Source organism: Caloenas nicobarica, chromosome 19 (assembly GCF_036013445.1).
Source record: "Caloenas nicobarica isolate bCalNic1 chromosome 19, bCalNic1.hap1, whole genome shotgun sequence".
NCBI classification, from domain to species: domain Eukaryota; kingdom Metazoa; phylum Chordata; class Aves; order Columbiformes; family Columbidae; genus Caloenas; species Caloenas nicobarica.
Genome location: NC_088263.1, coordinates 7,595,835 through 7,609,538, shown reverse-complemented (window position 1 = coordinate 7,609,538; position 13,704 = coordinate 7,595,835).

The following is a 13,704-nucleotide window of genomic DNA, read 5'->3' as shown; positions in this document are numbered from 1 at the left end:
GGAGGAGCAGTTTTGGTCATCAGATTTCCAGATAAAGACAGAAAATTAAAAGAACGGTCAGAGTTCTAGAAAACAAACCTACCGAGAAGGAAAGAACTGTGATTGATTGCTTAAGGCTAGTGAAGATACAGTTATAATCTCCCAAAATGTAAAAATGCTGCAAAAGTAATAAACCATTGCTCACATGCACTGGGGTAGGACAGAAGCAGTGGGATTAAACTGCAGCAAATGAAATTTGGGTTAGACTTTGGGGAAAACGTTCCATCTATAAGAATAGCAACACCAGAATAGACCATCTGGGAAGCTCGTGGAATCTCCTTAAAAACCTCCAGGGATGAACAGGTTAGAGAAACTCCTGTCAGGACTGATTTAGGCAGTGTTGATCCTACCTTGGGGGAAGGAGGTGGACTAGGTGACCGCTCAAGATCCTTTTTCCTCTTATTCTCTGTCGTTCTACATACATTTTGCGTGATGGTGATGTTGTGAGAGCTTGATTCTGCATATTGAGTAAACATTTTACATTTAAATTGGGAAGTTTTGTTTATTTGTCAGTCTGTTGTTGTTTCAGTTTAAATCTTACTAATTTAAGTTGAATACTGAGTTATAAATTACAGTGATGTGTGTATGAGGAATATCCGAGGAGACAAATCCTGAGATCCATTAACCTATCTATCACATTGATTGGAGTGTTTTCTTTAGAATAGCATATTCCTATTTTTAATTATGTTTCAACAGACTCTTTTAAAAACAACTTCATTTTATCACAGTGCAGGAATTCTACTCTCTGTTAGGTGTGGATCCTTAAGCAGGCACACAAGAAAAATGGATGTTGGCAGATAGGAAAGGCGCGGGACGAAACCTTGTACTACCACAATAGAAGGAAACCATCAGGTTTTTAAAATGAAGACAGGCAGTGGTCTGGCTGCCAATTAATGAACACATTACTGTTAAGTGATAGCTTTAAAAAAAAGTTCCTGAGTTCTCATAATGCCTCTTGCTCCTCTTTCCTCCAGCAGCAGATGCAGCAGCTCAGGACCTGGCGCTGAATAAGGATCCTGTACTGCAGCTGTGAAGGGGGGATCTACAGCAGCACAATGTAATTCCACCAATTAATTTGTTCAAGACCCAGGGGTTAGCACTAATTTTGCACCAAGTACCAAGAGAGCTTTAATGACCGCAAATAGCAAACACTTCAATTTTTACTCTGTCCCACTCGGAAGCCAAAACTGCCAGGTTTACAGTGCCCTCTAGTATCGTGCTGGAGCATTAGCTTCCATGTGCCACCTACGGAACTGCCACATCGCAGAAACATTGCTCATTCCAGCAGATTTTTTTCTTTTTGTACTTTTGCAGTGTAACTGTTCCTGGTGTGAGAGCGGGAGCCTGGGCTGGCTGGAGCTGGGCTCTGCTGGCAGGCAGGTTCCCTGACTTGCATCCTTATGCACCACTGTTTTAGGAGAAAAACGCATGTGCAGATCAAAATGCATACTCTGCTTAGAGGGCTGCAGTGACCAGGCTGCTTGGAAGAATGATGTCCAATAGTCTGTAAGAATTTGGCAAAGTGATATTAATAATAACTTGCCTTAAAACGGTATTTTGCAGCTGTTGCTGCATAACCACTAACTAGCACAGTGCACACTGGTGAAGGAGAGGGAAGGACAAAGAAGAAAAACCTGAGTCATACAAAACCCATTAGACATTATTACCCGGGACCACATCCTCGCCAGCTGAGGTCACTTAATGCAAGGACTTCTCCGAGTTGTGACCTTCAGGATTTCTCCGTGGAGCAGATGCAGGAAAATTCCTTGGTGGAATAGGACGTGACACCTGCTGTAAGAGTGGGGGCATATTTATAAAGCACCTCCAAAGATTTCCAGCTGCCGAAGTCGCCTCGGGCGGCTGCCTGAGACGGAGCCGACGTTGTGCGGCGTTATTGCTGCTCTGAACGGCTCCGTCCCTGCAGAGTCCTGGAGGCAGAAGGAAATCTTATCTCCCGCTCTTGCCTCCAAACCAGAGCCGTACGGCACCCGGGAGTTATTCCTCAGAAAATCCTTTCCACAGGAGTTGAATTTATAGTGATTTGTAAGAAAGCTACCCTGATCGTGGTTATTCTAAGAAATCTTGCCAGTTCCTGGCAGGGAATTAGTTGGTTTAGACGATGCCCCTGTTACCCAGAGGTTTTTCTTATGGGGAGAACTACTTAACTAGTGAACTCCGGCAGGCACGATCAAGCTGTTGGTACATGGAAATCATTAAGTTACATTAAGTAAATTTAGTAAACAAATCGGTAACATCAATTTTCAGATTTTTTCACGTCGCTTTATATGGCTGCTGATGAGAAATTGTTATGGACAAAAACTGGCATAAACTGGCTCTTCTAGTTCCCATCACAACTGGCGCATGCACTTTCCTTTGAAATACATAATAAGTTTCCTGTTAACTTAGGCGTCCACTCCAAGTTCAGTTCCTGGGTTGTAGCTACTGGAGACACATGAGCTTGATTCCACAGCAGAGACCAAAATCCGGTTAATAGTAACTGTTGTTATTTTTTTAGAAGATAAATGATTCTTCCTGCTTTTAAACCGTGTGCGAGGGTATGACACAAATCAAAAATGAAAATATTATAAGGATTAGTAATCAGTGTGTCTAAAGGACAGGGAGAGGTCAGGAAAAGTGTTAGTAAAATAATAGTACAAGTGGGAAGTGTAAAAGGTAAAGAGGAATCATAAGATGAAACCACTGGTATTTATCTAAGGGCTGTATTGAGTCTTATTATTCTCAGTGGCTTTCAGAAATCAGCCATTCGAGACAGTTTTCTCTGTTTGGTATTGTAGATTGGTCTGGCACATACAAATGTATTTATTTTCCTAAGTGTCACTGCTGAACAGCAGGACAAAGGATGTCTGGGGATAACCCGTGTCCCAAACAAGTACCATCCCTTTGCACCCCCCCCGCAAACTCGTAGCATGCGGACAATTTCTGAAGCACAGGATGGAAACTTTATTGTATCTAGCCAGATTCTTTTTCATCAAAATATTTTCATGCCGTCTCATGCACTATGCATTCAATGTAGATGCTGAACTTTCATTATTGCCAATGCGATTTCCGCACATGGAGCCACAAGAGTTTGAAATAAGAGGTCTAGGAGCCTTTCTGCTTTAAATTCTGACTCCTGCAACTAGTGTGCTAGGAATGAAGAGCTATCTCATTGCATATGCAATATGTAAGCAGTTTGACAAGGATGTCTCTTTACAGCTTAAGTGTCAGTTCTGAATAGATGGATTGGGGGTCTTGAAAGACACGCTACACGTCTCTGCATCTTTGTTCGTAAAAACTTTAGTAAGTATCTTAAATTCCTTGCACAGCAACATAAGCAACTGCCTCGGCTTCTCAAGGGCACTATACCTTTGATAATGAATATATTTAAACAAAAGGGGGAGAAAAACCTTCGCTGAATATAATAGAATGCAGCTTTCTACTTTCATATTTCATGGGACATGAAGGTTCATCATTTATTGAAAATAAGGTGTGGACCATCAGTAACACCCTGTCTAGATTTCATTTTCAGAGTAAAATGCCTTTCCAGTAAAATTACAAGAAACTCCTTTTCTCAGACAAAACCCCTGTGTTCAAGCTGTGTTGTGGCATTCTCTAGACTATTTTCTCCCTTTGGCTGTGCTCTCTGTCGCAGCTTGTTTTGCCAGCTAAGAAACTCCTTTCGCAAATTCGTTTTCTCCTTTATATTTAAAAATTATATACTCCACGTGGGCAAATTTCCACAAGCCTTCAGGACTTCAGATTTACTGTTATTCCTCACTGGCCAACAGACAAATTAATCTGATTAAAGCTCAACCCTCAAGGGAGACTTTTGAGGGAAGCAGAGTCCAATCAAGGAATACCTGGGCTCAGCTAACGAGTGAACAGCCCCTCAGTTGTCTGTTCTGCCACTTCATGAGCTGAACCCGTGCACATGAGCAACATCTCCAGCTGTCCCAGGACATCTCCATTGCAGTGGGAGGACCAAGGCGCAGAGCTCGTAGCCGACCAGACCCTGCAGGAGTGTCGGTGAGCACATGGGAATGGGGCATCCGAATGTCAAAGCCCAGGCACAAGCACCCAAGGAAAAGGGTTAAAAGTGACCCCTGAGCCCCATCCCGTGGCAACCAGCTCACCCACACAATGCTGAGGACTGGGGACTTTGAATGAGCCGTAGAAATGGCAAATAGCGTTTTCTAGCACCAGAAAAATGAAGAAAACTACCGTCTGTTTCTGAGGCAGTTCTCTCGCCTGCAGTACTTCTCTGACATCCAAGCTGAATTGTGCAATGGATGCATTCCCCGAGGATGGGGATGAGAGCATCAAATCAATGGGCTGCACCCGCATCACCTTGCAGTGTGATATTTGCAGCTCTCACAAACTAACAGGGCTGCCGGGTCAGTGCTTGAGGACAGATCTCAATGGAAACCTTCTGTGCTGCAAAGCGTTGTTTGGGTGGCTCAGAAGCTCTGTTTCCTTAGAATCGATATTGGATTAATGCAGTGGCATTAGGTTGGAGGCACCACGCTCTGGGAGATACTGGCTGTAAGATGAGATATGGAACTGAAGGGTACTTGTGATACCTACTTGTAATATTTTAACAATTCAGCAACAACTTTGTAAGGCAGGTTATTAGCTGGACTGAGTGAAGCAGTTCTAGCCAGAGTAACTGAATTCTCTCACTATGAACCTTGCCCCTGCATTTTTATTTCTGTATAATATTCCTGACTTGAGTTCTTGCGTGGTGTTGCTATGCATTATTAAACTACCACTATTTTCCACTCCAGAAATGGCTGCATTTAGATTTAGGTGAACTTTTGGTAGAGAGGTTAATCTGCAAAAATGCTAAACAAGTGCAAACTATTAATTACTACTTTTGTGTTTTTAAGCTGAGAACCCACAGCTGCAGGGATAAAGTTGGTGCATTGGCTCACTGAGTTACTCAATACTCATACTCTCCCCTTGGAAGAGCAATTTGCTCTCTCTCTTTTCTATTTTTCTTTTCCCCTCTCCCTGCTGCCCATTTCCCTCCCCGTGCCGCCCCCCCCCCAAAAAAAAAAAAGGCAATGACCGTATTGTTTATCCTTTTTCTCATTGTAAATGGTCTCTAAACACTGAAAAATGGCTTGGAGGTTTGTTCAGCAGATTAGCATCTTTTCTCAGAGCTGGTCCCCAACTGTACTTATGTTTATGAATCCATACAAAGAACCCTGAAGAGTAATATATAGCTTGATGATACAACAAGCCCGGAGACAAAAAAAAATAGCCCATTAAGAGGACAAAGCTAATCAATACTAATAGCAAAGAGTAAGATTTTAAAAGCCTCAATGAAGTCAGGCACAATCTTATCAGTCAGGCAATGAAAAATGAAGTGTGCCTGAGGGGCAAGGCAGAGAGAGAGGGGAGAGACCCTTTTTTAGGAGATACTCGCTTGGGTTAGTTCTGTGTTCCCAGCATGTCCTGGCTGCAGCTGGGTGAATCACAGAATCACAGAATCACAGAATGTCAGGGATTGGAAAGGACCTCCAAAGATCATCTAGTCCAATCCCCCTGCCAGGGCAGGAACACCCAGATGAGGTTACACAGGAAGGCGTCCAGGCGGGTTTTGAATGTCTCCAGAGAAGGAGAATCCACAACCTCCCTGGGCAGCCTGTTCCAGTGTCTGTCACCCTCACTGAGAAGAAGTTTCTTCTCAAATTTAAGTGGAACCTCTTGTGTTCCAGCTTGAACCCATTACCCCTTGTCTTACTGTTGGTTGTCACCGAGAAGAGCCTGGCTCCATCCTCGTGACACCCACCCTTTATATATTTATAAACATTTATGAGGTCACCCCTCAGTCTCCTCTTCTCCAGCTCCAGAGCCCCAGCTCCTCAGCCTTTCCTCACACGGGAGATGCTCCACTCCCTTCATCATCTTCGTGGCTGCGCTGGACTCTCTCCAGCAGTTCCCTGTCCTGCTGGAACTGAGGGGCCCAGAACTGGACACAATATTCCAGATGAGGGTGAGGTGGAAGGAACAGCAGCACTTGGAGAGGTAAAATGCTGACAGCACATGGGAGAGATCGCTGTGGCCGCCTCCTTAGATCCTCCTGCCTCTCCTTTTCCTGAGCTCTTCCAAGTGCAGCCAGGATCCGAGCAGCAGGATCACAGACCCTGCATCAGTGCTTCTGCTCAGCCTTCCTCTCCTGTTCCCAATCTGCTCGCTTTTCAAGACAGGAGGCATTGTGGTTTCACTCCCTACCCGGCAACGAGTAATTCACCCGGGAAACTGGCAGACTGAAGTGGTTCCTTCTCATCGCTCATCTCCACAAGGTCAGTTATGGATTCGGTATTTCCCAGTCATGGAAAAGAAAGTTCAAATGGTCTTGGGTTATTTTGACTCTACAGCTTCCTCACAAGGGGAGCAGGAGGGGCAGGCACCAAAGTCTTTTCTCTGGTGACTAATGACAGAACCCCAGGGAATGGCAGGAAGATGTGCCCAGGGAAGGTCAGGTTGGACATGAGGAAAAGGCTCTTCACCCAGAGGTGCTGGACACTGGAACAGGCTCCCCAGGGAGGTGTCACAGCCCCAACCTGACAGTGTTCAAGAAGAGACTGGACAACGTCCTCAGACACACGGTGTGAACGGTGGGGTTGTGCTGTGCAGGGACAGGAGCTGGACTTGATGATCCTTGTGGGTTCCTTCCAGCTCAAGACATTCTATGATTCTATGACTATTTTTTTGTTCATTTGTTTTGGCTTCCAAAATTCTTTGGCAACTTCCCTAGCCCCTTTCTTGCTCTAGATGAGGCTCTTTGGTACATTGCCTGTACAAGTTCCTTTTCATGTCACTGAAAGTTCATGTGGTGTTCTCGAAACACAAGTACCTCAGATTTTCCTTTATCAGAGCCATGCCAACCCTCCGCTCCCACCTGCCGCGGTGCCCCGTCTGCCCTGCATCTCCCAGCCCTGTCCTCACCTCCAGTTTCTGCCTCCAGAGGAGATGGTGCAAGCAAGTCCTTAACTCGCAGAGCTAAACTCTGAGGACTTGAGCATCTCTTTGTCCTGTGTTTGCGTGGTGCACAGCAGAGCAGAGCCCAGGACTAAAGGTGTAAACACTAGAGAGTTTAGTGTTAATAAGGCAAAACGCCAACCCAAGCTTCCCACCCCGTGCACCAGCACCGGTGCCTGGCTGTGAGCTGCTGGTGAAGAAAAGGAAGGTTGCTCAGCTGCTGTAGTTCTGCCAGTCCTTGGCCTCTCCGCTGAAACTGCTACACTGGCAGAAAATCACTTCAGCTCAGACTCAGGGAAGCAGCAGTGCTATGGAGCTGCGCTGAGATCGTTAAGGTGGTTAATATTCAGCAGGTATATTGCTAAAAAGACGGTGCATGCTAAGAAAAAAAACCCCAAAAACCAAACCAAAACAAGGAACACAACCCAATACTGCATATAGGTCTTTCTGTCGGGGATACTAACAGTGACAATGTTCTTTGTGCAACAGGTAACTCGTACCCGTTAAGATGGGAACTGCTGCTCTGCCACATCTCGCTGAGGTCACTGTGCAGCAGCTGTGAAAACAGTCCTGAGTAACATAGGCCGTATGTAAGCCCAGGAATTAGAGATTAAATGCTTTATGCTGCTTTTCTGGTGCTCCAAAGATGACTTCTCTACTTTGGCACAAAATGGTCTGGTCAAACTGACATCATGGCTTCGGTCAGGGGTCTAAAATAAATAGTGCTAAACAGTACCCAAACCTGCATGCACACATAGAGATCCATATTTTGCAAGAAATCTCATCTAATTAATAATAAAAAAAAAAATTGGAACTCAAGGAACTCTTTGAAAAGGTCCTCAACTGGAGATCAAAGCTGTCTGTCATTGTAAATGCAGCGTAGCTGTAAAAGGAATTTTCAATGTATATGGAGACTCTGTAGTCCAAAATGCGTTATCAGGCAGAAAAACCAAATCCCTGTAAAGGGCCACCTCTTGCTATAATGCTGGTCTTTTCTATAATAGAGTCAGCTCTGATATAGGACTATTGCTGCACTGCAAGCTGTAATAAATATTAATGTGTCAAGCTGTTCGCCACCTCTGTTCCAGGATAGAGGCAACAGCCTGACAGGGATGAGTCGCAGCCCTGCCAGAGAGCCAGTGCATTCCCAGGGCTTTTGGCACGGAATTTTTCTCTTTGCAGTTATTGCACCCCGCATTTCTCTAAAGAATCACCAAACCCCTCCTTTGACTCTATAAGAAAGGCAGGAGATCTGCCTGTGCTTGGGGCTATGCCTTGGGGAGCGATATTTGCACTTCATCCCGTGTTCATTGGAAATCTGCCTTCGTGCCAGTCCAGCGTTTTGTAACGCAACCCCCCAAGGTCATTCCCTACCAACCGACAAGTCGAATGTCAAAAGTCTAAAATATACCACCTTGCAAAGAGATGCTGATATTTATAGTGTATTTGTTTCTCATAGTGCAATTCCTCCACAAAGAAAACTAAATGTGTATATAGTTGTGTCTGTGCATAAGTCTTGTAAACGAACCCTTTCATTTTCTTGCCTGCATCATGACACTGTATTAAATATCTTACCTAAGCACATGTCTATGAGTAGTATTACTAGACCAAACCTTGGAATGTATACTTGTCTTTAGGCATAATATTATTCTAAACACAGGATAAAATGTAAATAAATATTGTACTAAATATTTATGTTTACTATCCCTTGCAACAATAGTTTATAAAATATTTACTAGCCTACTTACCTGTGCTCTTGTGGGCATAGCTGCATAACTACTTGTGCTACAGAGTGTTTTTGTGGTTGATTAAAATGCGTTTGTATGTATTTCTGCAGTGTTTGGTAGGCCTTGTTAAACAGCCACTTACAGCAGCAAGCAGAGAATGCTACTCCTTTTAAAAAAATGAAGCTTGTCATTACAGATTCTGCAACATCCCTTATACGAAGCTCTTATTAGCATCATGCTAGGTACCAGCAGAGCAGCAGGTTATTTTTAAAGCATTGGGATGCCACACACGGTGTTACTCTGAAAAAAAAAAAAAATGAAAGGAAAAGCAGCCTCCGCTTGTAATGAGCCCTGATGATTAGTTTCAGCTCTCAACATGTTGCTGGAAGAGAACTATTTTCCTTTAACGGATATATGTGTTTCTGTCCAGGAATAATCCTGTTAGGTTAGGAGATGGGAGAGAATTGGAAGAGTATCCCAGTGCTTTCTTCAGCAGAAAATGGGATAACATTGAGAATGGGATGACGATCCCACTCTCCCATACCAAGAAGAGGAAAGGAGATTATGTCCTTCATTGCAGGAGGAATCAGGTGGTATTTAGTGTTTATTCCACCCTTGTTAAGCTCACTGCTCTACAAGCAAACACTGTTCCTGCTGTTCACTCAATAGATGTTCCAGCAGAAGCAATTTGCCTGCAATTAGTCAGCAATGAAACTCAGTTCTCGGGCAATCTCAGTGGCAGCAATCGTGGTTCCTGCTCCCCTTGTTCTCTTTCTAAGCAAAGTTTCACATTATCCTGATGCCTTTGCCAACAGATGACCAGCCCTACTTTTCGAATAGTCAGCATAAAAGGCCCCTGACAGAAATGTTTGCTCAAATTTAATGGTAAAAAGGTGCTTAAAAACCTTGTTCATGAGGCTTATGGCTAGCTAGGCTACACACAGAAATACAACAGAATAAGGAAGAAACACAAGTCACTGCTTTTTGTGGTAGATTCTAAGCAAATAACCTTAAAGGCAATAGGTCGATATGGCTGCAATTTCATTAATTTCAAAGGAATTAGTTTTTCTGGGTTAAATTATAACCTGATGGGAGGTTTTCAGGCTGGAGAAAATCTGGCTGACCACTCTATAACCACGTAGTATCAGCCAGCAGGACTGAGGGTGGTGAACTTTGTAAGGAAAAAGAGACTGCAATGAACATGAAAAAAAAAAAAAGCCTCGAAAGAAAGCCATTAAGTGCTTTTTCATCCTAACTAAGTTCATTGTGAAAGGTGGTTGGGAAAAGGGGTAATATGAGACTTTCTTATTGAAAAAAATATTGATTGTTAGGAATCAATAGCATTAAAAAGCTGTGTCTTAAGCACCAAGCTTTGAAGGACTCCGCAAGCTTTTCCGTTCCCTGTCTGTTCTCCTGCCAGAACTTTGATAGCTTCAGCCTGCAAACCAGCAAATGCAGTGATTTGATGGTAGCCAATATATATTAAAAAAATTAAGGTGTCAAGCATGAATTTTATTACATCTGCAATCAGATGTACTTCCTTCAGCCATCTCATTTGCAATTAAGTCCAGCTGTTCTTAGTAGAAAGGTCTCTTCCAAGGAAATTGCTGTAAAATTTAATGGGAGGTTTTTCCTTGGTACTTTGTTGTAAATATTGTTTTCCTAATAGGTTTGCAAAGGGCTTGGCTTTTATATTAAATGAGCAAGGGAAGATCTGTAATTTTTCAGGCATTAGGAAAAGAATAAGTCAGTGCTAGAGTTCATAAAACTTATGAAAATATTGTATTACAACAGAAAGAACTTTAATAATTTGAAGAGAGGAAGTTTTCAAATTTTTTTTTGTTCTGTCTAGTTTTTTATTTACATACGAAGGGCTATTTTATAACTGACACATCAGACAGAGTTTAATCAATATGCTTTATTGGGTTTCTTCTGTCTAGGATCAGGTACGACAGCCAGAGCAGGGCACCAGGTTGCAGACTTGAGAGTATGATCCTTCATTTCAATATTGCAGCATAGCATCCCACAAGGGCCAAAATATTACACCATGAACTCACGATATTGCAGGGCTTCACTATCACAGAACCCTGTTTGAGCTTTAAGCAAATTATGAACGTTAGAAACTTCTGTATCTCCTCGCTGCTGTGTCCAGAGAGCATCTCTTTCCTTTTTGGCATTTAGGCAAAGCTTTGATTTTTTTTTTTTTTCCTATCTTCCAGCAATCTTTTCAGCAATGTTTTCAATCTGTGTGCTTCTGTCACTCTGGGAGAACAGTGCCTAAAATAGTGAGATTTGTAATTATTGACATTATTTTAAGATGTAATGCTGAAGCATTAAATATAACAAAATGAAACTATTTTGAGGCAGAATGTTGAGACATGAGTTATAGCAAATACTGTTATTGTGGGTTTATTTTCACCAAAGGAAAAATCAGACTCCTCCTCTAATGGTGAAATATGACCTGGCTCTTGCAGGGAGAGTAATTTGCTGATTTGTTTAACATTGTTATCTGTGTAGCAAAGCCTTGCAAGAAAAGGAATTTAGAATGGATCAAAAGTGCAGGTTATTTTTGGGGACAGAATTAAGCCACTTTTTATTCTTTAAGAAGTGATCATATTCCCTTTTTTGGCAGCTGTGAATATTGAGGAGAAAACGACTCATCCTGGTCAAAAGCTGTATTCTCATTGAGATACTGGTTTGCAATGCAAGAGGTGAAACTAGTCTCCTATCAACAAAAGCCTTCTGCTGAGGCAGTGGGAGTTCTTCTACTAGTACAATTTATTTGAAGAACAGGAATGAGCTGTACACTAAGAGAAATATCCTTTTGCTAGTATACTCATTTAGCTACCTTGGCAAATCCTCATGGTTTAGAATCCCATCTCCCATGTCTGCAAATAGCAAGAGTTAGCTGGCACAGTTTAGAACAGTGCTCCAAAATAGTGTAGCAGAGAAAGTTGTAGGGGAAATATCTGCTGAACATGTATGTTCCTGTGTGTGAGCTTCAGAACAGATTGATAAACCTGTTAAGAGACGATTAGCAGGAGGGTTTGGATCGGGAAATGACAAAGGAGTCAGAGCTCTTTGCTGAGGAGTGTAAAAAGATTAGGGCTCTGCAGAAGAATGTCTGTCGTAGCAGTGATTAGTAAGTGAACCTAAAGCATGTGATTAACAAGCAAGGAGAGAAGGCCTCAAACATTGTAAAGTTCAAACCTGGGGTGAACCTATACATATGTGTTTTATTTGTATAGCTTGCTTGGTTTTGGTTAAGTCATTGCCTCTAGAATAAAGTACGTGATTTTCATCTCGAGGTAGTTCCTGCAGTTACAATGTTTGGGGCTTCTTGCTGTTGTATGAACTGATCTCCTGGGTCTCCCCAGCAGGAGTGGAAGGAAGAAGCAGGGGACACAAGGAACAGAATGGATATCCTTGTTCAAGCAATGGCCAGTGCTTGCTTTTCCCTTTTCTAATCCATGTGGGCAATATCCAAAAAGGGACTGACCCAAAGTCACAACAGGGATGGGGGATAAATGGCAGCACTTGGATAAGAAAGCTGCAAATAGCTCTGAGGTGCCCTGGTCTGTTCATCCATTGAAGTTCTTTGTATGCCTTTTTTCCAGCCTTTATATTTAACACAAACACCTTATAGATAGAAACTTTAAAGGTGTCTGGGTCACATCTCAGCTAGTACCTGGTACGAGAAACAAGCACAAATGCATCTTTTAACTCCATAACAGAGCAATTGCTGTAGGAAGCCGGAGACCTGGTCCCGACTGCTCCCCACGTTAAGTGCATTTATGGTTTGTGAGCTGTGATCCATCAGGGAGGTGCATGACAGCTTCTAGAGAAAGCTTTCTTGGTCTCTTAAGGATTCCCGCAAGCATTATTCAGCCTTCAAATTCACAGCCCCTGTATCAGCACTTACCAATGTATTTGGCTTAAGCAAAGAAGAGCAGATACAGAAGTCTGGCTCTGTTTAACATAGTAGCTGTGTTTGAGACAGTAGTCTGAGATCCAATATTGTTCTGTTTGAGAACCAGCAGGTTCTATCTTGCATCTAAATGTTTTGAGATTTTTTTCTCCTTCAGCTTCACACCAAACTCAGAAGGTGACCAGAATTAATCCCCGTTTCTTAAGTAAAAAAACGGTTCATGGAGCTTTGGAGGCTGGAGTGCTCCAAACCCTCAGGATAATACTTTCCATTCTCTGTGGGCTTTAAAAAGCAGAAGGAATCTTTTCCATGATGTGATGGGAATCCTCAGGAGAGTACAAGAGAGCATCTTCACCACAGGAGGTCACGGGAAGTTTGCTGTAGCGACCTGATTGGCAGCCGCTACTTTTCTCGAAACATTTGCTCCTTTGATACCTGAAGTTTTCATTCACATCCAGTGTCTTGAGCACAGTTTCCTGTGACTCTTTGTAGACTGCGCTACACAGGGTGACGGTGTTTGCATGTTTTTCCTTTTGTCTGGCAGGAAATGTCTTGTGTCCATCAACAAATTACCTTCTAGCTGCTTATCTCACCACTTATAGGGAAATAATTAAACAGCTTTAGACAGAAAACAAGACTGCTTGGCACCACTCTTGTCCACTGCCTTTGCATTTCTTGCTGCAGTTCAGAAGAGACGCAGCCAGGCACCTGCAAACAGCTGAGCCCCACACACGATCGATAGCAGAAAAGATAAATTTGCAGCAATTGACTACAGGCTGTACTGTCACTAAGTGACGATGAAAAATGATCGCTACTTGAATACACTGCATTTTTATCTTTAAATCTTTCAATAGAAGCAGTGTCAATAACAGAGCACTAAATAATCTCTAGATAGAAGGAAAATCTTTCTATTTTTTTTTCAGAGGGAAGATGGATGTCCCTTTTTTTTTTGGAGACCTTAAATACTGTAGTATGGAATTAGATCTGCAAATTCCAGGAAGTGATTGTCTGTTTAGACAATCT